Source organism: Ovis canadensis, chromosome 19 (assembly GCF_042477335.2).
Source record: "Ovis canadensis isolate MfBH-ARS-UI-01 breed Bighorn chromosome 19, ARS-UI_OviCan_v2, whole genome shotgun sequence".
In the NCBI taxonomy this organism is placed as follows: domain Eukaryota; kingdom Metazoa; phylum Chordata; class Mammalia; order Artiodactyla; family Bovidae; genus Ovis; species Ovis canadensis.
Window position 1 is genome coordinate 46463349 of NC_091263.1, and position 27935 is coordinate 46491283.

General features: G+C 38.9%; 1 protein-coding gene across 2 annotated transcripts in view; it reads right to left on the reverse strand.

The window, feature by feature from the left end:
- Positions 1–27935, reverse strand: part of MITF (melanocyte inducing transcription factor) — a 233148-nt gene that overhangs the window by 149195 nt on the left and 56018 nt on the right. The window lies entirely within an intron of this gene.

Below are 27935 nucleotides of genomic sequence, written 5' to 3' on the forward strand. Positions count from 1 at the left end.
AAGCAGACAGATGAGAAAGAGAGAGACGGAAGGAGGGAGGGAGGGAGGCAAGAAATTAAAGATGATAGACAGATAGACAGCAGATAGACGTGTGTGCATGCTCAATTGCTAAGTCATGTCTGACTCTTTGCAACCCCACAGACGGTAACCCACCAGGCTCCTCTGTCCATGGGATTCTCCAGGCAAGAATACTGGAACGGGTTGCCACACCCTCTTCCAGGGGATCTTCCCGACCCAGGGATCAAACCTGCATCTCCTGAGTCTCCTGAATTGCAGGCGCATTCTTTACCATTGAGCCATCAGGGAAACCCAAATGGATAGATACATAGGTACATACACACATACATACATAAAGACCTGAGGCATATATAAGGGAGTCGGCCAAGAAAATTGAGAGAAACAGAGAAGGAGTTACAGAGGAAGGGGGAAATTAAGTGGAAATAGGTGAAGTAGTCACATGTCAAGCCAGGGAATGAACAGGAAATCTAAGAGATAACCAAAAAAAGAAGAAGAAGAAAATAAGCAAAGTGCGGCTAGATGGCAAAAAAAAAAAAACCAAAAAACAAAAAACAGTAGATGATGTTTAGGAGAAGCAATGGAGTTGGATGCAGAAGGGAATGGCAACCCACTCCAGTATTCTTGCCTGGAGAATTCCATGGACAGATAAGCCTGGCAAGCTACAGTCCATGGGGTTGCAGAGTCAGACATGACTGAACCACACAGGCACGCAGGGAGTTGGGGGGTTTCATATGTCCCTTTAAGTTGTACAGACTACATCCTAGCAGTGAGACACCAACTCGGAGTCTGAAGATTCGAACAGCTCAGAGGAGAGGAGATTAGATGGAGTGCAAGGACTGGCCCATGACTGAGTGTCTGCACTCCCATACTGAAAATTCACACTGAGGTAGACTTACCTAACAAATTTTATCCTAACAATAACTTCTGCAAGTATATGCACAGATGGAGCAATATTTCTGGCCCCAAAGCCTAACCTTATATTCTGCAATTGTCCAGCAGTAAGACAATATCTAATTTTGTAATCATATTCCTGGAAACATTCCCCAAAGTCTTGATAAAACATGAACTAAGACACTGAAGCAGAGTTTTAGTTCCAACTTGAACACTGTTGTTATTATATTTGTTTTTAAGAAAAATATCGAACAAAGACTGTAACAAATTCTGGTATAAGCACCATTCAGATCTTTAGACGTTATTCCAATATCTGATTCAATTCCTGTCAGAAACAAAGCATCAGGGATTCAATTCAAGGCTTTTTTCTACCCCTACCTGTTCTCCCTCACATCCAATTCTCTCCTTAGGAAGAAAGTGCTTTCTTGAAACCGCTGTTTTCTTTCAGTGTTTTCATGCACACACACACTCAAACACACACACAGTCAAACACACACACAAACCCACATTCATTATAAATACATGGTAATGTTCTGCCCATATTTTAAAACTTGACCTAAGTGAGACCTATCTTACCCATCATACTGCACTTTGTGTGTTTAATTCTATAGTTTTTTAAACAAGCACGTCAAGATTATGTGAAGGGGTAAGATAGGTTTTGAAAATTATGAATCATATCAGCTGTACCAAATGAAGACAAATATAATAAACACACCTTATCACACAGCCTAAGAAGTAAAACATTAAAGATACAATCAGGTTAGAAAAAGATGTAATCAGGTTAATTTTCTTCAGGAATTTTGCATCCCTATCTGAGTAATTTCAGAACAAGCATCAACTTATGTGACTACCATACCTACAAATCATTAATGCATTTTTCTGTAACTTCTCTGACAGTTCTGCAAGCAGAAGGATGGAAAATGTCCATGTTCTCCTTGATCCTATCACATTTCCGGGACAATTAACTGCCACAAGAAACTCAGTACCTTGAATTTCTAACCTAACAGCATTTTCTTCCCATTTAACACCCTCACTTAATGGCGCAAATACAGCTGAATACCACTACCATCACTATCATCATCATCATAGAATGAGCTTTAACATGTGTCAGGAGCTATACTAAGCATTTTACTTGCACCATCAAAAATAATGCTCATAAAACCCTGTGACTTAGATATGACTATGTCTATTCTGCAGATAAGGCAACCAAGTCAAAGAGATGTTAACAAGTTGCCAAAGATCAAAAGATAGTAAAAGCTGGAGACTAAACTTAACATTTACATCAACTCTTGATCTTAACTATTACATAAAAACTACATTAGAAAAAGTAATGCTCAAAACTCTCCAAGCCAGGCTTCAGCAATACGTGAACCGTGAACTCCCTGATGTTCAAGCTGGTTTTAGAAAAGGAAGAGGAACCAGAGATCAAATTGCCAACATCCACTGGATCATGGAAAAAAGCAAGAGAGTTCCAGAAAATCATCTATTTCTGCTTTCTTGACTATGCCAAAGCCTTTGACTGTGTGGATCACAATAAACTGTGGAAAATTCTGAAAGAGATGGGAATAGCAGACCACCTGACCTGCCTCTTGAGAAATCTGTATGCAGGTCAGGAAGCAATAGTTAGAACTGGACATGGAACAACAGACTGGTTCCAAATAGGAAAAGGAGTACGTCAAGGCTGTATATTGTCACCCTGCTTATTTAACTTCTATGCAGAGTACATCATAAGAAACGCTGGACTGGAAGAAACACAAGCTGGAATCAAGATTGCTGGGAGAAATAGCAATAACCTCAAGATATGCAGATGACACCACCCTTATGGCAGAAAGTGAAGAGGAGCTAAAAAGCCTCTTGATGAAAGTGAAAGAGGAGAGTGAAAAAGTTGGCTTAAAGCTCAATATTCAGAAAATGAAGATCATGGCATCTGGTCCTATCACTTCATGGGAAATAGATGGGGAAACAGTGGAAACAGTGTCAGACTTTATTTTTGGGGGCTCCAAAATCACTGCAGATGGTGACTGCAGCTTACTGCTTGGAAGAAAAGTTATGACCAACCTAGATAGTATATTCAAAAGCAGAGACATTACTTTGCTGACTAAGGTCTGTCTAGTCAAGGCTATGGTTTTTCCTACGGTCATGTACAGATGTGAGAGTTGGACTGTGAAGAAGGCTGAGCGCCGAAGAATTGATGCTTTTGAACTGTGGTGTTGGAGAAGATTCTTGAGAGTCCCTTGGACTGCAAGGAGATCCAACCAGTCCATTCTGAAGGAGATCAGCCCTGGGATTTCTTTGGAAGGAATGATGCTAAAGCTGAAGCTCCAATACTTTGGCCACCTCATGCGAAGAGTTGACTCACTGGAAAAGACTCTGATGCTGGGAGGGGTTGGGGGCAGGAGGAGAAGGGGATGACAAAGGATGAGATGGCTGGATGGCATCACTGACTGGATGAGTGATGTGAGTCTGAGTGAACTCCGGGAGATGGTGATGGACAGGGAGGCCTGGCGTGCTGCGATTCATGGGGTCGCAAAGAGTCGGACACGATTGAGCGACTGAACTGAACTGAACATTAGAAAAAAGTTCATTTTCAATCATGAACAGGAACCTGTACTACATTATCTTTCCCATTGTAATTAACTAGAAAATTAGACAAAATATATGAAACAACAGTTTTCAGTCAATAAACAATAAGCAATTTGAGACTGTGATTCCTGAAGGAAGGGGAACAAATGAGATGAGAAATATAACCACCTAAGAGTTCTGCCTGAAAGTATTTTCCAGACTGTGAGACAGAGAGGGGCAGCCTAGGCAGAGTAGAGCCTCAATGAGCTGAGAAGGAAAGTTTGGAATATGCAGAGAATCAGGTCGGTAGAATATGTAGGACAGAGTCAAGGAAAGGAAGGAGCTATGCAGTAATAATAATAAACCCAGAAAATGTCCTTATAGATCTCCTTGAGTCTTTAGTTAATACACAAATGCAGAGAGTCAAACTCTGTCAGGCTGAGCAAAGACTAGCTACCAAAGTATGACTACAAGGAAAAAAACATCTACTGGGAAGCTATAAGCAAAACAGCTTTCAGAGCTCACAAAAGACTGGGAAACAGTCAAGATCCAACCTGCCCGAGTGGAAAAACTTCATTCAACACCTGCTTTATTCAGTAGAGACTTCATTCTGGAGAATAAACAAGGCCTACAGGAAGACTACTCAAGATCCACTCTCAAAAAAAAAATTAAAACAACATCAAAAGAATCAAGCTGATCCCTGAGTAAATTACAGTGACAAAATCCAGAGATACAAAAGTGTAATACTCACAATGGCGATCATCAAATAAAATATTACTAGACCTGTGGGCAGGAGAGACTTAACTCAGCAGGCCTGGGTTGCTCAAACCCTGCACATTTCAAAGGCAGGGCTGTCTTCTGGATTGATTTTCACTGGCTTCTAGGAGATAACCTCTGAGCCCTTGGCACAGTGTGCTTAATAAGAGTGTTTTTGTATGTCATGAGAAATGCTGGGCTGGATGAAGCACAAGGTAGAATCAAGACTGCGCAGAGAAATGTCAATAACCTCAGATATGCAGATGACACCACCCTTATGGTAGAAAGTGAAGAACTAAAGAGCCTCTTGATGAAAGTGAAAGAGGAGAGTAAAAAAGTTGGCTTAAAGCTCAACATTCAAAAAACTAAGATCATGGCATCCAGTCCCATCACTTCATGGCAAATAGATAAGAAAACAGTGAGAAACTTTATTTTGGGGGGCTCCAAAATCACTGCAGATAGTGCTTGCAGCCATGAAATTAAAAGACAACTTACTCCTTGGGAGGAAAGTAATGACTAACCTAGACAGTATATTAAAAAGCAGAGACATTACTTTGCCAACAAAAGTCTGTCTAGTCAAGGCTATGGCTTTTCCAGTAGTCATGTATGGATGTGAGAGTTGGACTGTGAAGAAAGCTGAGTGCTGAAGAATTGATGCTTTTGAACTGCAGTGTTGGAGAAGACTCTTGAGAGTCCCTTGAACTGCAAGGAGACCCAATCAATCTGTCCTAAAGGAGATCAGTCCTAGGTATTCATTGGAATGACTACTGTTGAAGCTGAAACTCTAATACTTTGGCCACCTGACACGAAAAGACTCTGATGCTGGGAAAGATTGAGGGCAGGAGCAGAAGGGGACGACAGAGGATGAGATGGTTGGATGGCATCATCGACTCAATGGACATGAGTTTGAGTAAACTCCGGGAATTGGTAATGGAGAGGAAAGCTTGGCGTGCTGCATTCCATGGGGTCACAAAGAGTCGGACACGACTGAGCGACTGGACTGAACTGAACTGAACTGTATGTCTGAGGTCTTAAGCCACACTGTCTTGGCATAATCATCTCTCTCTGTATGCCTGCAGCCATGGGCTATGCTATACAGTTTATCAGAAAACTTTACCCTAGAAGAGGTTTCCTAACTTTTGTTACCTTTTTAAACTTTTTTCCCTAACTTTTGTGATTTAGGGTGAATACTTGTTTTTGCTGGGGGGAGGGGGAAGGTGGAGCTTTGGGAGGAGTAGGGTAAAGTCAGAGCAACTGAGACCAGTCACAGGGGCACAACATGACCCCAAAAAAATTCCAGTACACCAAGGCTCAGGTAAACATCTTCAGTTGGCAACACTTTGTATGTGTTACTACATACTGGTGCTGGAAAATTAACTGAATTCCAATATGGGAAGGGACACCTGAAAGTGTGTCCCTTGCACTGAAAGTCCCTTGCACTTGTTTCCACATGAACCAGTAAGTTAATAGCTGGCACATTTGGATATAAAGATACCAACATTTTAGACTACAGAGAAAAGGGAAAAGACTTACTGAATAAATCAATGAATCAGTACTTAAGTGATACTTTATAAAAACATACCTCAAGGCTGCTGCTGCTGTTAAGTCACTCCAGTCGTGTCTGACTCTGTGCGACCCCATAGACGGCAGCCCACCAGGCTCCCCCATCCCTGGGATTCTCCAGGCAAGAACACTGGAGTGGGTTGCCATTTCCTTCAAAAGCATCACACTGGGAAGATGACTGGAAGTCTACAGAGAATTGATTCTTTGAGAGGGAAATCAGCAAGCTGCCCTGTTACCCAATGATCTGACAAATGGTCGGTAGTTTTTTATCCTGGTTTATAGGAGCCAATCATATACTATTTAACCCATGGACAGAAGGTTAAATGAAACAATACTCAGTCACAATGTTGATAAGCATCTAATATCTTCCAGCAGCACTTAAATACTTAATAGCCCTCCATCAAGTTACTGCAGTTAATGCATCCTGAAAAAAGAACGAGTTAGCAATCCTCTTCCAGTGCCCTATTACAGAACTTTATCTATGATCCTTCAGTATTTTCACTTTTTGCTCATAACACTAACCAAAAAAAGGCACCCTCAGAAAATAACTGATTTTCCACTATACTTTATTCTATAAACTCTAATCAACTTGCCAGAAAGTCTTTAAAAAGAAGCTGTGCATAGTCCATTCATACTTCACTGGACATAATAAACTTAATACCTCTTAAAGAAATTTTAAATACTTGGCAATGAGAAAACTCCATAAAAGCTGCTAATGAGTCAAGAAACTTTGTGGCCCAATGTCAGATCCAGGAACAGCAGTTGGTGATCTTCCTTTTCTGCTAAAGCAACAGAAAACAATCTGGAATGCAAGGAAAAATGGCATAGGGAAAAAAATCTATCAAAATTCCTGATGTTGCTTCTGATATAAACTGAATTTATAAGTGGCTCCAAGAAAGGAATGATATTCATGCCCAAATATATTAGGAAAGGTAACAGTACTTCCAGAAGGGAAAAATTATCACACTAAGTGTAAATATGTATATAAATGACAGGAAAGACTTTGTACACCTTCTACCTACTACCAACCCAATCATCCTTTTATTTTACTCTTTCTTAATTACTCAACTGTGTCAATGAAAAGTTATTTTTTAGAGTAATGAGGACGGATAGGAAAATCCTGTCTGTGCCAGGCTAAGTATGTTTACTGCAGGGCCAATTTCCCTCAGTCATGAACTCTGGACACCCTTCTGATTTCAATCGTAAACCTTTCCCACTGTCTGGCAAGCCCACTGAGTGGGAGACAACAAAATGATTTTAGTACGTGCCAACTGAGGATAAGAAGGAAACCAACAAGCTAAATCCTTCGCACGCATGATCCAATCCTTGCTCTTCACTGAAGCCAAAGAAAAACAGTAACTTCATCATTAACTCATAATACACAGAACTGTTACCCATATTCACTACAGAACTTAATGAAAAAAAAAAATGAATTGTACCTAAAAATGTGTATCAAAAAACCCTATCGGACAATTTAGGCAACAAAAATTTAGAAGTTCTAAGAATGAAATAATAACCAGCAAAAGAAAAATTAAGCTGTGAAAATAAAAAATTGACAGAAAGGAAGAAATAGTTCGCGTGTGTGCGTGCTCGGTCACTTCAGTGTGTCCAACTCTTTGCAATCCTATGGACTGTAGCCTGCCAGGCTCCTCTGTCCATGGGATTCTCCAGTGCATTGCCATGCCTACTGGAGACCCATATCTCCATGGAATAGGTTACCATGCCCTCCTCTAGGGGATCTTCCTTACTCAGGGATTGAACCCCCGTCTCTTATGTCTCTTTTATTGGCAGGTGGGTTCTTTACCATTACTGCCACGTGGGAAGCCCAGGAAATAGTCTATTGAGAGTTAAATCAAATACCAAAAAGCTTGGTCACTCAGGCATATTTAATAACTCGGCCTCTCTTCTGTCCTACCTCTTGTCTCTGAGAGCAAACATCTCAAAACTTGCTAGCCCCTCACTGACATGCCCCTTTACCTTTCAAAGCATTTCTGTAAGTGTAATCTAACTTTCATTACACCATGCCTATGAGACTGCACCATTCCCATTTTAGACCAACCCACTAGTGTCAAGCACCTTGGATAAGGTCACCGAGCTATTTTGGGACAGAGCTCTAACTTACTCTAACTTACTATCCTCATTTTTTCCACAATATTGCACTATTTTGCTATTCTCCTTACCCCATTTCTATTTTTATCCCTGCCCCATTTGTTTCTCCAAAGTTTCTACTAACCAAACGGAGAAGGCAACGGCACCCCACTCCCATACTCTTGCCTAGAAAACCCCATGGATGGAGGAGCCTGATAGGCTGCAGTCCATGGGGTCACTAAGAGTCGGACACAACTGAGCGACTTCACTTTCACTTGTCACTTTTATGCATTGGAGAAGGAAATGGCAACCCACTCCAGTGTTCTTGCCTGGAGAATCCCAGGAACAGGGGAGCCTGGTGGGCTGCCAGCTATGAGGTCATACAGAGTCGGACACAACTGAAGTGACTTAGCAGCAGCAGAAGCATATGGGATTACCAGGGACAGAAACCCACTGAGGGGAGTACAAGGAAGGAGAAAGAATAAGGACACAGCAGGCCACACCACAGATACCTGAGGACAGCAATTTTACAGCTAGGTCCCTGGGGACTGGAACTGGGATGAGGTCAAAGACAAAGCTCTCCTTGCCGTGTCTTTCATGAATCGTCTCACTGCATTCTCAGGACATCTGTGCTTCGCTGCACACACCCACCCCAGTTCGTCTCACTTTACACAGTCAGCCTCAGTCTACACATGGCCCAAGGTAATCACCAAGCTCCCCTACCCCTTCCTCATCTTTCCATGCTTCACAGACTGTAATAACATTCATATCTTTACTCAAACTCTCTCAAGAGTGAGTTAGCTGTCTCTTCGTCAGATGATGGCCCGGCTAACTTTGGTTGGGTGTCCACCACTGGTTTGATTAGCTATGGGAAAGGGAAAGAACAATATGGCAGGCCAGGAAACCATTCTGGCAATAGGTAGTTCATAGACTGGGGCTTTAAAGCACTACATTATAACAACTGTTGAATGATAGTATGGACATTTAACCAAATTCCTCCTTTTAAAGATGAGAATACAGAGGTCTGCATGGTAAAGTGACTCACCTAAGGCCACAGAGATGCACAGTGGCAGTCATGCCTATAGTCCACATATCTGATTCTTTGAAGCCACATATTTTACTCTGAAACCTATCATCAAAACTGGTCAATCCATAGTTAATGACAGAGCTCTCGCTCACATCAAGCTAAATATCCTGATAAGTCAATAGCAAATCTATCATTAACCACAATGTATAAATACTCATGAAATATACCTACCTTTAAAGCAGTACACATCAACCATAGCTGCCCAAATCATCTGAGGAGCTTCCTAAGAAATGCCAGTCCCCATGTCCCACCCTAAACCAATTATATCAGAATCTCTGAGGGCAACCTCCTGACACTGGTTCTGTAGCTACTAAAAAGCTCCCCAGGTCATTCTAATATGCAGAGTTCAGAATCACTGCTTCACAATCCTAAAAATAATGTGCAAATATATCTACAGAAATTCTTCAACATCTCTAATCCAAATTCAAAATCAGACAAATAGTAATTTAACAACATACTTTAGATCACAAGTTTTTTGTTTTTTTTAATTTTTACTTTATTTTACTTTACAATACTGTATTGGTTTCGACATACATTGACCTGAATCCACCACGGGTGTACATGCGATCCCAACATGAACCCCCCTCCCACCTCCCTCCCCACAACATCCCTCTGGGTCATCCCCATGCACCAGCCCCAAGCATGCTGTATCCTGCATCAGACATAGACTGGTGATTCGATTCTTACATGATAGTATACATGTTTCAATGCCATTCTCCCAAATCATCCCACCCTCTCCCTCTCCCTCTGACAAAACTTGGATATCAACAATTAGTTACCATGTAGTATTCATTTATATTCTTAACAAATATGAAGTAGATTATAAGCTCCATTGCCATTCTCTGTCATATCCCATACAGCACTTTGCACTGTTGATGCTTAACAAATGATTGTTGATCATACAAATAAATGAATAATATTATTTATCTCTCATAGTGGCCCTCGAAGGTGGGCATTATTAATTCCTTGTCACTAGTGAGGATTTTTAAGCTAAGAAAGACTCTAATACAGTCAGAGTGACACATGTGCTCCACTTATCATAAAGAAAATGCCAAAATCACATGTCTTTTCAGAGAATTAATCAACACTGATCTTTTGAGCAAACATCAAAACCGTTATTTCATACAGATGGCCAATAGGCACGTTAGAAAATGCAAGCAAAACTATAATGAGGTATCACTTCAAAATGGTCTGAATGACCATGATTAAAAACCTACAGATAATAAATGTGCGCAACCATAATGCATTTGCAACAACGTGGATGGACCGAGAGATTACCATACTAAGTGAAGTAAGTCAGAAAGAGAAAGGCAAACACCATGTGATATCACTTAAATGTGGAATCTAAAGTATGATACAAATGAACTTATGAATAAGGCAGAAACAAACTCACAGACATAGAAACCAAACTTATGGTTCCCAAGAGGAAAGAAGGTGGGGGGCAGAAATCAGGAGTTGGAGATTAGCAGATACAAATCACTATATATAAAATAGACAAACAATAAGGACATGATGTACAGTACAGAGAACTATATTCAATATCCTATAATACCATTATGGAAAGAATATGAAAAATAACATATATATATGTATAACTGAATCACTTTGCTATACACCAGAAACTAATACAACATTGTAAATCAATTACATTTCAATAATTCTTTTGAAAAAACTGATACATTAAAAAAGTCATTTTGAATACCAGCTCTATTATTTAATTTCAAAATCTGAGCATACTGCCACCAAATAAATCTTTCGACTGTCCAAATTCACACTGGACAGTAATCCAGGAACTCCATTTATGGCAAACATAGTTTAAATTCAAGCCACGTATCTAACTCAGTGTGTAAAGTTTTAAGAACTGAACGGAAAAAATTAACCATGTTTAATCTAAAATATGACTCAAAGCTTAGTAAAAGAATAAGTTGGTGAGCAGTAGTCAATAATTTAGTAGTCACCTAAATTATCCCTAAACACTGGTTGTTTTCAATATCAAACCCTGCAAGAAGGTGTCAAAATCTGGACTAAGCTTTAGAAAAACAACATAAAATTCTCCTGGCTAGCAAACACCAGGCTCAGGATGAAGGACCAAAGGTAAATGAAGCTGCTTAATATACTCAGCTCTAAAAATAAAAGAAAACAAAAAAGGAGGTAACAGTAGAAGAAATGAAAATTCCTAACATATTTCCTCATCTCTAATCATTTGATCAAATGAATGAATGATGCTATTTATCTCTCATAGTGGCCCTTTTCAGAAAAAAAAAAAAACTTCTAATAGAAACTGGATCTCTTCCATAAAATGGAGCAAAATCTCATAATTTGCTGAGATTAAAGAGCTAAAAACTAAAGAGAAACCCATGCAAGAACCTGTGCTTCTTGACTAACTGAAACAATTTTTGGAAGAATATTCAAGATATAATCTTAAATTTTTCATAATGTTTCTTATATTAATATTATTGCTGATTTTGGCAGTACAGTATCTGAACTAAGATTTTGCAAGATGGCCCCAGAAACTGGCTTGGTTCTGCTGTTGCTAAGAAAAATATGCCCACATATCAGCAATAAAGGCAGAATGAATGACACATAATCCAGAGTGTACAAAAGAGCAAACTGCTACTTAACAACTACTATTTCGTCATCAGGCAAATACATAAATAATGACTTGAGCCTGGTGTTACGCCACATGCAAAAGCAAAAGTCTTCTTCTACCCACAACATTATGTTCTACAGAGAAAGATATACTTAGTTCCCTGGTATTTATACACGTTCACGTGACCCTGTGGGTTTTTATTTTTAATTCATAAGCTCTGTTACATCACACTTTAAGATGAGCAACAGCCTTGTATAAGAACCACGTGATAAACCAGTTGGGTCCAGTGTCTAATCTGATCTAGCACCCTGATCATAGATGAAGCATCTAGGCATCCTTACTTTAACCCCTTCAATGCACCAGGGTATTATTTAGAAAATTATTGTTCTAGTACCCTAAATGATACCTTAGTCATGCTGCCCTACAGGCTAATTGAAGAGAGATCTGGATAAGAAGTCAATTTCACAGCATTACTGGTTGGGATCATTCTATAGCTCAACTCTTGCATAAGAATGTAAAGAACTGTACTCTCCCCCACACACAGCTCATTCCACCACACACTACAGAGTACGCTGATGATGCCAAATAGTTAAGATATTTTCTGAGTTTCTGACTTCTCAGGAACTATCTCCAGTCACTTCTCAGAAGTCAGTGAAGCTAGCTCTTTCTGTTCTGTGGTTTCTGCTCAGTGCTGCTGATTTTAATTTATAAAACAGGCTGAGTGGACACAAGAGAACTGTGTATCATCACAGGTGGGCACAAAACAATTCCAAACACACTTCAGTGCCCATAAGACTCTGTTTCCAAGTCCTTCTGAGTTTTGCTCCTAGATACCTCTCAGATTCACTTTAAAGTCCCCATTATCTCTCAGCTGGACTAACACAGAAACTATCTCACCACTGTCCCCAGATTTTCCTCTTGCCACTAGCCTTGCTTTACCCCGGCACTCCCTGCTCAATCTCTTCTTCACACTGCAGCCTGAAGGATCTTTTCAAAATCCAAACCTGATCATATGATCCTTCTACCTACTTGACCCCACCCCCCCACCACCACCATTTTAAATTCTATAACAGCTTTCCATTTTGGTTGAGGTAAAGATCTAAATCCTTCCAGGGCAGTCAAGGCCCCAGGTGGTGTGGCTTCTACCAAGCTTCCTAGCTTCATCCTGCACGTGCTTTACATGGAGCCTCATGCTTGCATCACTCCTGTCTTACTGTTCCTGAAACACACCATACTCCCTTCCCACCCTAAAGCTTTTTGCACATGCTTTTTCCCTCTGAAATAGTCTACCAGAACTTCTACCAGAACTCAGCATAAATTTTACCTCTTTAGGAAGGCCTTCCCTAACCCCATGACCAGGTCAAATTCCCTTACTCTATGGCCTTCTATAATTTTTTCACAATTATCAATTGGTACTTAATATGTGATTATTGGATTAACTTTCATTCTCTTCATTGATTACCAGCCGCATGAGGACAGAGACCATGCCTGTGTCAACTAAGGTAACCCATTAGTCCCAATTTTCATGGAATAGTCCCAGTTCTTGCTGCTGCAGAATAATTACTAAATGTACCACCTTTACCTTCCAGAAAAACCCTATTATACTAAAACGTATATGGTTGTCTCAGTTATGATCATCACTGAACTCCCAGTAACTGCCGCTACAACAGCTATATAAAGTAATCAATGAATAGTGATTGAACTACTAATGAGTATAAAATCTAATGTAATCTTGAGATATATTAAGAAAAAAAAGATCTGCTAAGTAGCTTTCCAACATACCACACTGCTAAACAGAGACAACTATCAAAGATATAGCCAAGTCTTAATAGCCTTTGGCACTGAGAATATTTTTGCTTAGTTACACACAATACTTCAGATCAACTCTAGAGAAGCACCATTGTGTCCATATTATTCCAAAATGGGTCACTGGAAGATCAACTGCTTTGATGAGGTCCGTACCCCAAAGGCTGTATAAAGAACACTTTGACCCAAATAAAGGTATCAAAGTGGGTTTTTCTACCACAGAACTGCAGTTTAAAAAAAAATGTTCTGCCTTAATTATTGCACTTAGTAAATGAAGGTGTTGTCTGTATATATGTCATTGTAGGCAATCAAGACTCCTCACATTCAACCACAGTGAGGAAGAAATTGAATTACCTCTCCATGTATTAATTGGCTTTAACCAATATAAAAGGCCTTTGTTGCACAACCATCTTTGACAAGGGAAATGTAGAATTAAGCATAGGGCATGTAAATATCTGCTTTGGGCACTAGCCAGCATTTGATCATTAAATCCATCAAAGCAGTAACAGTTTAGAACTATCTCCTGACTATAGCTCTGAATTCCCCACTAATCAGACTGAAAGAAGTAAGAGATCCACAGACTGCCAAAGGCAATAAAATAACATCCAGGCATTCCTCAGGTCTGAGGTGTGTTATGGCATCCCTAACACAGCTCCAGAGAGCTACAGTGCACCACAAGAATTTTATATAAAAGAGAAGTCAGGAAATAAGACCACCAATCAACACACTGGGGGAAATCATAAATGTTAAGAGAGGGAATCTGGCCCGGCTAGAAATAATTTTGGGAGGAGCTTCCTCAAGAAAAGGCAGGCCACTTCAATAGTTTTTCTTTACGTTGAAAATTCTGAACAATCCATGTAGCCAAGATAAGAATCTTCAACAGAAAACGAGACAGGGATGAATGTGTAAAACCCTCTTCAAAAGGAAGCAGGACATCAGAATTTCCTTGCATTACTCATTTTACTGGCTTGTATTTTCTTCCTGCCTTAATTACGCATAGAACGAATCTAACAATAATTGTGATTTTAATTACAAGTCCATAGGCTCACAGAATTTTTAAAGAGATCCATCTTCAAACTCTCAGAGGTTTGTTATTTATACAAAGCTTCAGAGAGAAAAGCCTGAATTTTCTGCATATGAGTTCAAGGACCTACATATAAAGGTCCATTAAGTCTTATTGTTACATGCACAAATTGATAGCAAACTAAATATATTTTCTCAAGATAGAATCTTTAGCTTTAAATTATAAACTGCCTCTTGACCCTCAATGTTAAGAACATTTTATTATCAAATGAATTCAACATTATAAAAAAGAAAAAGACTCTCAGTTAAAAACATAAAATCTAAATCCCTCAGTTTAAGAAAAAATGTTTAGTACTACAAACAGATAATCTATACCCAAAATTTGCTTCTGCAAGGTAGTTTTTCACGTAACTAGCTTATATTACATGAACGCATTCATTTGTAAGGGACTTACTGTACAGTGAATAAAATTAACATTCTTCTTGCCAGCATAGCATGTACTGTCAAGTGGAAGAGATGACAATACACAAGCTAATAAGTAAATGATGAAAATACATGATCGCAGATATTCTTAATCACTTTGAAAGAAACCATCAGGAAGCTGTGATTTAGTACAGCATCAGGGAGTCAGGGAAAGGCCTCATTCTTTTTCCCTTCACCCCAAAAAAGGAGAATACACTTATAAATCATCAGAGTTCATGGGGACTACAGAGAGCTTCTTGTTCTTAGTTGAAGTACTTTTAAAATACTAAGTCAGATCTTCAAAAAGTATAGGTAAAATCATGAATATTTGTTAAAATATTACTTTAAAATTCTAGTTTCTAAACAAGAACAAAAAAAAAGATCCCAAATGGGGAAGAAATCCAGAGGATGTTACATGTGTGGCAATCGAATGAATGATTTTTTTAGTTTGAACTGGTGAGCTAAGAAGGCAAAAGGAAATTGTCAGGTCAGAAAAAGGTATAAGATAAAATTATGTCATTTTATAGACTCAGTTTTTTGGTCGCTTAAATGAAACAAGCTTGAAAAGTCGGAGAGTGATTCCAGTAACATCTGTCTCTACAATACACCCAGAAACTGGCAAGCTTTAATTGAAGAAAACTAGATTTAGAATCACCAGGAGTACACATGTACTACAGCTGTGAGGCCTCCATGTATACCCCACTGTGCTTTCCCTGTTCTAATAAGTAGAACAAAGTTGCTTCACAAGTTTTCAAATTCAAGGAATAAGATTTGCATGGTGAAGTCTTAGGACGACACCATGCCACCCCTCCACAAGACAGCCAACACCCCAGGGTCTTCCGTGGACTCAGGACTTCCTCCCCAAGGATGGTCTCTGCGCCTGGAGCCCGTGAGCTTTCAGGAGCTCTAGAAACGCAGAAGAAAAAGAATTTGCAAGGAGACACATTATTCGGCATTATACCATTAAACCTTGCTCTCATAGGCTACAAGTGCAAACCACATTTTGAAACGATCAACTGTTAACTACACACATGTATATAAACTTTTCAAAATTCCAGGTAAAAAATATACACAAAAATATCAAATGCTAGTGTATATTTTTTTATTAAGAGACTTAAACATTAAAAAACACACATACACACACAACAACAACAACTTTTTCAATGTTAGACAATGGAAGAACCACAGAAGAAAAAAAAGGTAAGTGGTAAATAATGGGGAAAGGTCTGAGGGGACTCAAAATAAAAAGGGGGGTGGTGGGTGGGGGCTCAATTCTAAAAATGTGCAGAGAGTTCAGAGAGATTAACTATTGACATGAGGGGCACGAGGAACAAACCAAACTGGCAAAAATTGATCAAGAAGCAAAATAAAACACCGTAGTCATGAAAAATGGTAATGTATTTTTAGAATTCCAGAAAGATCGTAGAGTTGGCCATCTCAGTGAAGAATTAAGCCGTTCAGTGCGTGTACTTTTAAACTGTTTAAACAGCTCAGACTACACAGGAGTGACCAATGAAACTGCTCCGTGGTGCTGACTCAGTCCCTCCTTCTGAATGGGACAGGGTACATCTGCCTCACAGACTCTTTCTTCTATATAAATTAGAACAGAAACAAACCAAAAAAAAAAAAAAATAGCCTAGCTCATCCATGATAAATATACACTTCTAAGAAGGGACTTCCCAGTATCCAGAAACTGTCTGCCTCTTCATCACTATGGGAAAATTTGTGGTTACTTTTTAAAAAATGAGCTATTCAGTCAATGAAATTCTTAATAATAAAGTAAGCAATAATTCTTGCTTTTTCATGGTATAAAAGTACAAACTGTTAAGAATCAAGGTTTGCTTGTTTGTTTGTTTTATTGAGGCTTTCAATGGCTAAGTCAAAGATCTCTCTTGGTAAATGTGTCACATTATAGTTGAAAATATATGGGTTATTTTCAAATATCTTTTGATACTGATTTCTAACATAATGCCACAGTAATGAGAGAACAGACTCTGTATGATTTCAATACATTTAAGACCATGAAACTTTTGCACCTTGCTTTATTTCCCTGGATATGTTTCAATGTCTCCTCGTTTATAGTCTATGGGAACTTGAACAGAATTTGTACCCTGCTGTTGTGAAAAAAAAAACTGTATAAATCTTAATTATGTTGAACTGGTTCATAGTGCTTTTCAGGTCTACTATACCCTTCTACTTTTCTATTCTTTCTATTGATTTTTGAGAGCTTGATATTGAAACTCCAAAAAATTCTTATCTACTAAAAACAGTATGTAATATATAGTAGAACTATGTGTAACTTTGCTCTGTGTTTTCCAAGTCTCCTGTAAGTATATTATTATTTTATAACTTTAAAAAAAAACAAGAATCAAGGCTTTTGATGTATCCCTTTGAGAGAGTGTGTGTGTACACGTGTGTACATTCGTTTTCTGTCATTAAAGGAATTTCCATCAGAATACAGGCAGTTTTTAAAAGACACATTTGTTTTATTCCAATCTTTTTTATAAGTCAGGCAGCTCTTTTTTTTTTTCTTGAGGGAAATTAGGTATTTTATGACACTTCCCACAAAGCCCAGCAAACTCTTTCATACTAAAATAATTATTAAGAGTAAACCACAAGGCTCATTTGATATATCCAAGAAAGATTCTTCCTTTCCCCAGCAAAAACCTCAATTCAAAAGCGGTCTGAAACACAGACCAATACATCTTCTGTTTCTAAAAAGATGTTTACTGGAAATAAGAATGATAAAACTGTAGTTTCTTTCTGAAGGCCATATAAAGATTTATGGAAAGGTCACCCTGGTGGCTCAGATGGTAAAGAATCTGCCTCCAATGCAGGACTCAGGTTCAATACCTGGGTCAGGAAGATCCCCTGGAGAAGGGAATGGCAACCCATTCCAGTATTCTTGCCTGGGGAATTCCATGGACAGAGGAGCCTGGAGGGCTACAGTCCATAGGGTCACAAAGAGTCGGACACAACTGAGCAACTAACACACACACAACAGAAGACACACTTTCTTGAGCATAAGTACCAGGACCTAACACAGTTCCTAGCAAGAAGATACCATGGATACATGCATTTATTTGAGCAGTCCATGAACAAACACATAGATTAATGGAAGGGTTCAAGTGAGACAAGTTCATAAACTGGATTTTCTAATACTGAACCTTTTTTTTTCCCACTTCTTATACTACATTTCAGAAATGTTCTCTTCCATTTCCAAGCTGTCTGGCTAGAGGAATAGAAGTTGCATGAGAATACAGCCCACAGAGTCGGTGCTCAGTAAGCGTGTGGAGAATTAATGACTGACACGTGAATTAAAACATGACTAGCAAATCAATACTTGAATGAATGAACAGGGAAAGAATAAACGGATGGTGGTTCCCTCCCACATCACCTCACTTTCTCTGGACTTGGTCTGTCGCCTTCTCATGAAGCTGTATTTGAGTCTCAAGCCATTACCCCACCTTAAAGGGACTTGTCAAAACGCACTTTATGTCACTCCCTGTATTCTCATGAAGAGAAGTTTCGGGGGAAAACAGAAACATATGGTTGAGGAAAGTTGGTTCAAATTCTGCTTCTCTTCCTAAAAGCTCTGTGACTCTTGGCCAGGGTTTCTTCATCTTGGCTCTATCAACGTTTTGGGCTGCGTAACTCTTTGTCACAGAGGCTGTCCTGTGCAATGTAGAATGTTCTGCAGCCTCTTAAGCCTCTACTCACCAGATGTCAATATCACGCTGTACCCCAGTTGTGACAACCAAAGTCACGTCTCTAGATGCTGTCAAAAATCATCCCCAGGTAAGAACCACTGTTGTAGGCAAATTCTTGATGATTTAAGCCTCGTTTTTCTCATTCGAAAATGTGTGTTGGACTTCCCTGATGGCGCAGTGGATAAGAATCTGCCTACCAATGCAGTGGACATAGGTTCAATCCCTGGTTTGGGAAGTTCCACATGCCATGTAGCAACAAAGCCCATGTGCCACAACTACTGAGCCCACACTCTAGAGTCTTCGAGCCTCAACTCCTGAGCCTGTGTGCTACAACTACTAAAGCCTGCATGCCTCAAGCCTGTGCTCCAAAAACAAGAGAAGCCTGTGCATGGCAACTAGAGAGTAGCCTCTGCTCACTGCAACTAGAGAAAGCCATGCAAAGCAACGAAGATGTTATAGAGCCAAAAATAAATAAATAAATATTTTTTGAATGTGTATAATACCACTTTTCTTAAGTAATGGTTGTAATAATTAAATGTAAAATAACTATAATTACAAAAAAATCTGACAACAAGAAGACTATAAATATTATTAGAGTGCCCATTATGTGTCAGGAACCAAATAGAGGGAGTCCTTTAAATTAATCCCCTTCAATCCTCACAACACCCATATGAGTGACTGTGGACACTCATTTTCACCATAATCACACAAATGAAAGCTGTCACATCCAAGAAACAAACTGAAGCTATCTGACTGCCCGAACCCAAGCTCTCACCTACCATACTCTGCAATCAAGCTCCAAACACAGCTTGTCATTCAGTAGGCCATTAACAAGTATCTGTACGCTTCCAATGTTTTCCTAATTTTCTTTCCCCAGAATAATCAGAGTTCGGTGTGTTTCCCTACTACACGAAATCTGGAAATGATATCTTAAAATCCTGTGTCAGTTATATCTTCCATATCAATTATATCATTGCTGCCTCTTCCATCCTTAAAATTATTGAGTGCCTCCTGCCTGATATATGCTGCAAACACTTTGTGTCTGTAGCATCTACTGGCACCAATGCTCTGTACTCAGCTGTTAAGTTCCTAAAGATCAGAGATTGGTTTCCACACATAAAAGAAGTCTCATTACATGTTTATGGGTGATGGTCTTGATCTTATACTAGAGAATAACAAAAATATATTTCTATTGATTTGACACTGTCAAGGTTTACAATGAAAAGCCATATAGAGAACATGAGAAGGGGTTAAGACAGCTGAATGTCAACTGAAATTGAGCAATTTTATTTTTTCAAATACTAAATTACATCTAATGAATAAAAGGAAAAAGAATCTATAATTGTTTAAGCTTCTCAATGCTGGGCCCTTGGCCATGATGCTTCCATTTGAAACAACAGGAAAAAAATCGGGTTGGCTAATATTAGCAGAGCTTTTTCTGTAGGATTTAAAAGATCTTAGAAGATTAGTCTGTACATGAAAAATCACCATAGTAAGAGCATATGAAGAATAAGAATTTAAAGTTTAAAAAAATAGTTATACAAAGAAAAGAAACCAAACCAGAAGACACACACAGTTTTATTACCAAATTTCTTTTTTTTGACTTTTCTGTATAATAATAGGTTTCTATAATTTATACATGAGAATATTTACTTGAGGCTTACTTTAGTAGAAAAAAATCCTAATTTGTAGGACATAATTGCTATTTTCCAGTTCAGTTACCTTCTGTAAGCATGCTGTTTCCCAATTATAAAGTAGTATTTCAAATACTATTCATGATTCCCTCAGTTCTAGCAAAGGTTCATTTCAAAGTCTAATCCTAATAAAAATGACAAGAACAATAACCTTTTTTTTTTTTTTAATAAAAGAGACAGTGCGGGGGTCAGGGAAATGATCAAGTCCCACCAGAAACTACCATTCAAAAAGCCAGACATTCACTCAGTCGTGTCCAGCTCTTTGCAATCCCATCAACTATAGCCCACCAAGCTCCTCTGTCCACGGAATTCTTCAAGCAAGAATACTAGAGTGTGTAGCCATTCCCTTTTCCAGGGGATCTTCCCAACTCAGGCATCGAACCCAGGTCTCCTGCACAGCAGGAGACTCTTCACTATCTGAGCCACCAGGGAAGTCCAAAGATCCCTTCACACACCCTAAAATGACTGTAATTTTTAAAAAAGTCAACTGAAAATAAGAAGCATTGGCAAGAATATGGAAAAACTGGGCACTGGAAACTTAGTACATTGCTAGTGGGAATGTAAAATGGTACAGCTGCGGTGGAAAACAGTCTAAGAGTCCGTCAAAGCGTTTAACACAGACTTACAATATGACACAGCAATTCCACTCCTAAGTAACTACCTGAGAAAAATGAAAAATAAATTCCAATACAAAAATTTATACACAAATGCTCAGAGCCTCATTACTCATAACAGCTAAAAAGTGGAAGCCACTCAAACGTCCATCAACTGAAGAATTAAAAAAAAAAAAAAGTGGAACAGTCCTATGATGGAGTATTACTTGGCCACAGAAAGGAATGAAGTCCTGACACATACTTAAAACAAAGATGAACCTTGACAACTTAATTATTAAGTGAAAGAAACTGGATATAAGAGGCCATACATTGCCTAATGCCACTGATGTGAAACATCCAGTAAGCAAATCCATAGAAAGTAGATTAATGGTTGCCAGGGAGCAGGGGAAAGGAAAGTTGGAATTAACTGCTGAAAGGTACAGGGATTCTTAGGGAGATAATGGAAATATTCTGGAATTAGATAATGGTAACTAGTGCACAAGTTGTCAAACTAAAAACCACTGAAGTGTAGACTTTAAAATAGTGAATTTGATCTTCTGTGAATTATATGTTAATTTAACCTAACACTAGAAAAAAAGGTTGGAGACTAAAAAAGAAAAACACTCAAAGATAAGCAGTTAGTTCTTCATCCCTGTAACCACCCAGTACCCAACAGTGGTCTCAGCAGAGCTTTCTGCCCTGAAAAATCACTCTGTCATTAGTGACATGAACAGCTGAAATGAGAAGTCAGTGCTGAATCTTTAAACATTAGAAATGGGTAAGGGGAGCCAAAGGAGGGGATTTAAATCCATTTCAGAGTAGAGAACCACACACACACACACACACACACACACACACACACACACACACGTGCACTTTTGACAGAAGAAATACGAAGATAGAGAAAGAAACTGACAAAGAGGAGGAAGAGTTCATCGTACGAAGGGAAAACGACATCAAGTCTGCACTGCCATGGTCTGTGTGCTCATTTCTGGTGTATCGGTTTGTCTGTGTAAATAAACTGATATGGCATCCTAAGGGGGAAAGAAAAGAGAACGCTACAAATCAGACTCAAAAAACACAACCAAAGGCATAAACCAGAAAAATATGAAATACAGCAGAGGAAATACATGCACAATTTTCTATCTAGTCACTTCTCAACTATTTCCTCTTTCCAATCCTCCACAGCTATTTCCTGCTAAGCTTCTTCCTTCCTCTCTGCATTTCTTCATTTGCACGGTTTTTCCTCCCTGCACAAACACACTGCGCTTCCTTGGTGGCGCGCCAGACCATGAACTAACCTGAATTCCCCAGGGGTGAACCTCACACCCCACGACTGCCTCTGCTTCCTCAAATATTGCCCAGTTATTTTCTATTCCCATCTCAGTCATACATCCAGTCATCCACTCCCTCCCACAACAAATGCGTATGAAGGGGAACTAAATCAAGAGCCAGTGGTGATCCCAGTCTGACAGTATCTCTACTCTCAGAACCTGTAGTTGAGGATGAGGGTGAGGGATGGAATTCACTAAGTAAGCACAACAAAATGTAACATGACAAGTGACTTAAAGAATTAAGTATAAGCACCTATGAAGGTATTTAATAAGGGGATGAGGAGGGAAGTAAAGAAGTATAAGGGAATGGGAAAAGAGGAGAGGACTAGTTCAAGAAGGAAAAATAGCATATGCAAGGGCTCTGTGCAAGAAAGTAGTATAACATGTGGAAAGAAATAAACAAAATCTGTAGAGGCCAAAGCACAGAAAGATCTATTGCAAAGCAAGTGGGGATTTGAGGTGGGAGGGGAAGGGCAAGAACAGATTATGATGAAGGGTCTTCATCCCAGCATCGGGAGAAGGGTTAAAGGGCTATGACAGCAACCCAGGAAGAGATAACAGTAGCTAGGCTATAGAAATGGTAGCAGAAATTCTGCAATATATACATATTGTCAAATAATAAAAATGATAATAACAACGATAGTGACAACAGCAGCTATCATTTGGTAAATGGTTATGACATGGCAAGACCTGTGTATATACTATAAAAACATGGTCTTTTTTCCTCACAATTCTGAATGGTAAATATTAGTATTCTTATTTTACCATTGAGGAAACTGAGACTCAGAGGGAGTTCACTGACCTCGATGAGATTCCATGCCTCTGATATGTGATACAAGAGGGACTGAATAAATCTGCCTGGCTTCCATAGGCAGATTAACAAACACAACACAGTTTATTTACCATAAAAGTAACGTAAAAATATCCATTATTAAGGAGCCAGAAACAGGGCTAGCATGTTAAAAAGCAGTTGGGTTTTGAATCTTTCCAACAATTGTGTCAAATGGGCAGCAGCATCACCACTTTACACATGGGGAAACTGAGGCAGAGGCCTGTCAGCTGTGGGCATAAACGAGACCCATTAACAGCTTCCAGCTCAGTAAGCCGCAGAAGTGGGATCTGAATGCAATGAAGACAGCCAAGTTTGAGAGGGTCTTTCAATCAAGATAGAGATTGATTAAAAACTAAAACTGTGAGTCACTGCTGTATCTATAATCTGTTTAAAGGCCTCTGGAAAATCTAGAGTACACGTTGTTTCAGAAATTTACACTTGTATTTTTATTGTAATCTCTGACCCACAGCACTGGGAGTCCCAGATTTGTATCATTACATATGCCACCACAGCCCTGACAGCTCATAAAGATAACCTTGGTTATAGATGAAAAAATACTGAATATTTCCACCGAGATAGGCAGAAGAAATGATCTTGACAATTAAAGCGACATGTGGAATTATATTATTTTTCACTATTTGTATACTGAAAGTAAAGAGTTTGCCTGCAATGCAGGAGATCCCGGTTTGATTCTTGGGTGAGGAAGATCCACTACAGAAGGGATAGGCTACCCACTTCAGTATTTTAAGGCTTCCCTTGTGGCTCAGCTGGTAAAGAATCCACCTGCAATGCAGGAGACCTGGGCTCAATCCCTGGGTTGGGAAGATCCCCTGGAGAAGGGAAAGGCTATCCACTCCAGTACTCTGGCCTAGAGAATTCCATGGACTGTATAGTCCATGGAGTCACAGAGAGTCAGACACAACTAAGCGACTTTCACTTACACTGAAAGTATCAAAATTTCAAAATCAAACTGAAAATAAATGTTACTTATAGCCAAACAGAACAATGTTAGATCATGAGAATTTAAGAAAACAAAAAGTGTGAGAGAGGATCCCTGAATTCCTAATTATTCAACTATCATGAACTGTATCCCTTCAAATACAGAAATCTGCAACAGGATTGTTTTTCCCTCCCACTGAGTCCAACCAAATTGAATACTCTTCCTGTTTGGCCAAAAGAATCCTTTTTTTACTATAAATTATTCACTCCCCCAAATTATTTAATGAATGATTCTTAGTATAATAGTAGATGCTATAAGAAATGTTCATTTATAGGATTTGTAGATATCACCACCGAGACAACAAGTACCTCTGTGAACATGAAGAATGTGAGAGTGCAGGTTAAAAAAAAAAAATACTTAGGCACAAAGATTGGCATTTTATCTTTCCCTGTGTCACCCTAACCTTCAGCTGCTGTGACAGATCTAATCCAGTTTTCATTCGCATGGCACTAAATTGCTTTGAGGAAAGCCAAATAAAAGAGGTATGCGTTATCCTTTGGGCCAAAATACAGTGCAAATTGCTGCATACTGCAATTAAAAGTAATTTCTCAACTTAGAGCAGAAGACTTTCTCTTTGCTAATGCATCTAGTGTTTATCAGAGACAGAAAAACCTGCAATAAAAATCTCCTAAAAAGTGGGTATGTTTTCTGCAGCCTTTATTGTCTACATGTGGTCTTGGTGCTTCTGCTTTAATAGTGTAACCCCCAAGCATCACTTGTTTATGGCATCTGCCGAAGTATTTTTACATGTTTAGTTTGTTGTCATGGCAACAGATGCAGACTAAGTAACAAGTCAGTATGTCCCAGGACTTGTTTCACAACCATCCCAAAGAGCTGTTGCTTGTCAGCTTCACAAACTACAGTGAGTCCAAAGGACATTAAAGGTTTTACTACCTGGAAAATCATTTCAAAAGATTCCTCAAGGCACTGAAAGAAAAAATCCTGTCAGATCATATCTCCTTTTTCCATTGAAAAGAACAACTGCCATACTCTTCAAAGGAATACCAACTAAATTCAACCTTTGAAAATAACAACAGATAATTAAAATTATTTCATAAACAAAGGTGATGAAATGTATGTGATTTATGATGTATGGCAACCCTGTTCTATATAATATGGTATGGTATGCATATCAGCAAAAATAGAGATCACATCACCAAAGAAGACATACTGATGGCCAAAAGCACAGGAAAAGATGCTCAACACCACTAGTTATTAGAGAAACGCAAAGCAAAACTACAATGAGGTATCACCTCACACGGTCAGAATGGCCATCACCAAAAAGTCTACAATGACCGCTGAAGAGGGTGTAGAGCAAAGGGAACCCTCCTACACTGTTGGTGGGAATATAAATTGATAAGCCACTATGGAGAACAGTATGGAAGTTCCTTAAAAAACCAAAAATACAGCTACTATTTGATCCAGCAATTTCACTCCTCGGCATATACTGGGGAAAAAAACATAATTCAAAAAGATACATGCACCCTGATGTTCACTGCAGCATTATTTTCAGTAGCCAAAACATGGAAGCAAGATAAAATGTCTATCAACACAGGAATGGATAAAGAAGATGTGATACATATATACAATGGAATATTACTCGGTCATAAAAAGAATGAAATAATGCCATTTACAGCCACATGGATAGACCTAGAGACTGCCATACAGAGTGAAATAAGTCAGAAAGAGAAAAACAAATGCCATATGATATTACCTATATGTGGAATCTAGACAAATGTTACAAATCAACTTATTTGCAAAGCAGAAACAGAGTCAAGATGTGCAGAACAAACTTATGGTTACCAAGCAATGGTGGAGGAGAAGAACTGGGAGACTAGGACTGACATATACACACTACTATGTATAAAATACATAACTAATAAAGACCTACGGTATAGCAGAGAACACTACTCAGTGATCTGCAGTGATCTAAGTGGGAAGGAAATCTTTAAAAAAAGAGTAGATATATGTATACCTATAACTGATTCACTTTGCTGTACAACAGAAACTAACACAACACTGTAAAGTAACTACTAACCCCAATAAAAACAAATAACAAAAATAAAAAGCCCTATAACTTCCCTCTTCAAATATCACACAGGGTAAAGGTTTTTCAAAATATATATATATATATATATATATATATACACACACACACACATATATATATGCAGTTAAAATAAGCAACGCTATTTGTTTAGTGGGGGGTGAGGAGGAATCTGTAAACTGAATTAATCAACGGGGTATTTATATGAAGAATGATAAAATCATGATTTTTAGGTAAAGGTACTGATTCGGAGAGACAGCCACAAAGTAGCGTCAGGTGAGTAAAGTTACAGCCCACAACATGAGGCCATTTCTGTGAAAATTCTAACAAAGAGGACTTCCCTGTTGGTACAGTGGATAAGAATCCCACTGCCAATGGAGGGGACATCAGTTCAGATCCCTGGTCCGGGAAGATCCCACTTGCCCGCAGCTACTAAGTCCCTGAGCCCCAACTACTGAACCCACCCTCTAGGGCCCTTATCCTGCTACTGAAGCCCATGCACCTACAGCCTGTGCTCTGCAGCAAGAGTAGCCTGCACACCACAAGGAAGAGCAGCCCCTGCTCGCCACAGCCAGAGACAGCTTGCACAAAGTCCCAAAGACCCAGTGCAGTTAAACATCAACAGATTAAGTAGTTTCTAAAAATTCAAACAAACTTTTCTATCTACGGATCTTGTTTGCCTGAGCAAGGAAATGATTGATGATACACAACAAATTATTAATATTATTTCTCTAGCAGGGCTGGATTCAAGATGGTGAGGAAGAAAATTAACATGTTTTTCTTTATGCTATTATTCCTTTGGAATTTAAATATATATATATATATATATACATATACAGAAAATTGAACTGAGGAAGGGAGGGAGGGAGAGAAAAATCAAAGAAAGGGAGGAGGAAGAGAAAAGAGGGGAAGGAAAAAGAGAGAGAACAACACTACAGTGTTGCTGTCGGCAAAACCTGAATCTGTTGTTCCTGTTTTTTACCAGTGAGTGCTGCTGTTGACCAATTTAATGGATAAAAACAGGGAAATCAAATTTGGGAAAGGAACTCCAAAAGTCTGTCACTTTGTTTACTTTCGGGTCCCTTCAGCCAGCAAAGTAGTGTGGTTTAACTGGCTTGTTCTGTTTGATTTCTCTGATCTGCTGCTCGGGGTGAAAAATTCTGCACCAAAGAGTGATGGGATCAACTACAGTCATATCTCATTTCAGTAACAGAGACACCCACTTCTCTAAATGACAGCCTCACTTCTGGCAAGCGGAGATAAGGATTCAGAGTCTCAGGGCACAGCAACTTAATTACCTTAATTCTCATTATCAGAAAGTTCTCCGAATACCTCCACTCTACTGGTACTGGAGACTAAGGCTCCTCCACTGCTGCTCACTATTATTCAACACACGAAAATGAATTTTTCAAGTTCTATGACACAAACAAAACAGACCCAGCATGAAACATACAGGCATTTCTAATAATGCTCCCTGCATATACACTCACACAGACCCACACGAATGTTATGCAGGGAGTAGCTTTGAAAATTTTGGCAACTGATGCCTCTCAGAGTATTTTGCCCCTCCTTACAATGGACACTACTAGCCCTATCTTTAAAGAGTAAATAATTAGATTTAAAAGATACAAGATTTTAAAAACTGGGTCAGTCTGAACTTTCCAATAACCAAATTTTTACACTTTGCACAAGTAACTGTTTTTAATTTCATATAAAGAGGCAGGCCCTTGGGTCTCTAGATTTCTTTCAATAGATAGACATTTCCTTACTGATTGCACATGAAAAGATCAGAAAAAAATATGATTTGTTTTTGCTTGCAAAAATTATTTATGACCATACTATTGATAGTAATCCAGCACTAGTAAAATGAACTAAGGAA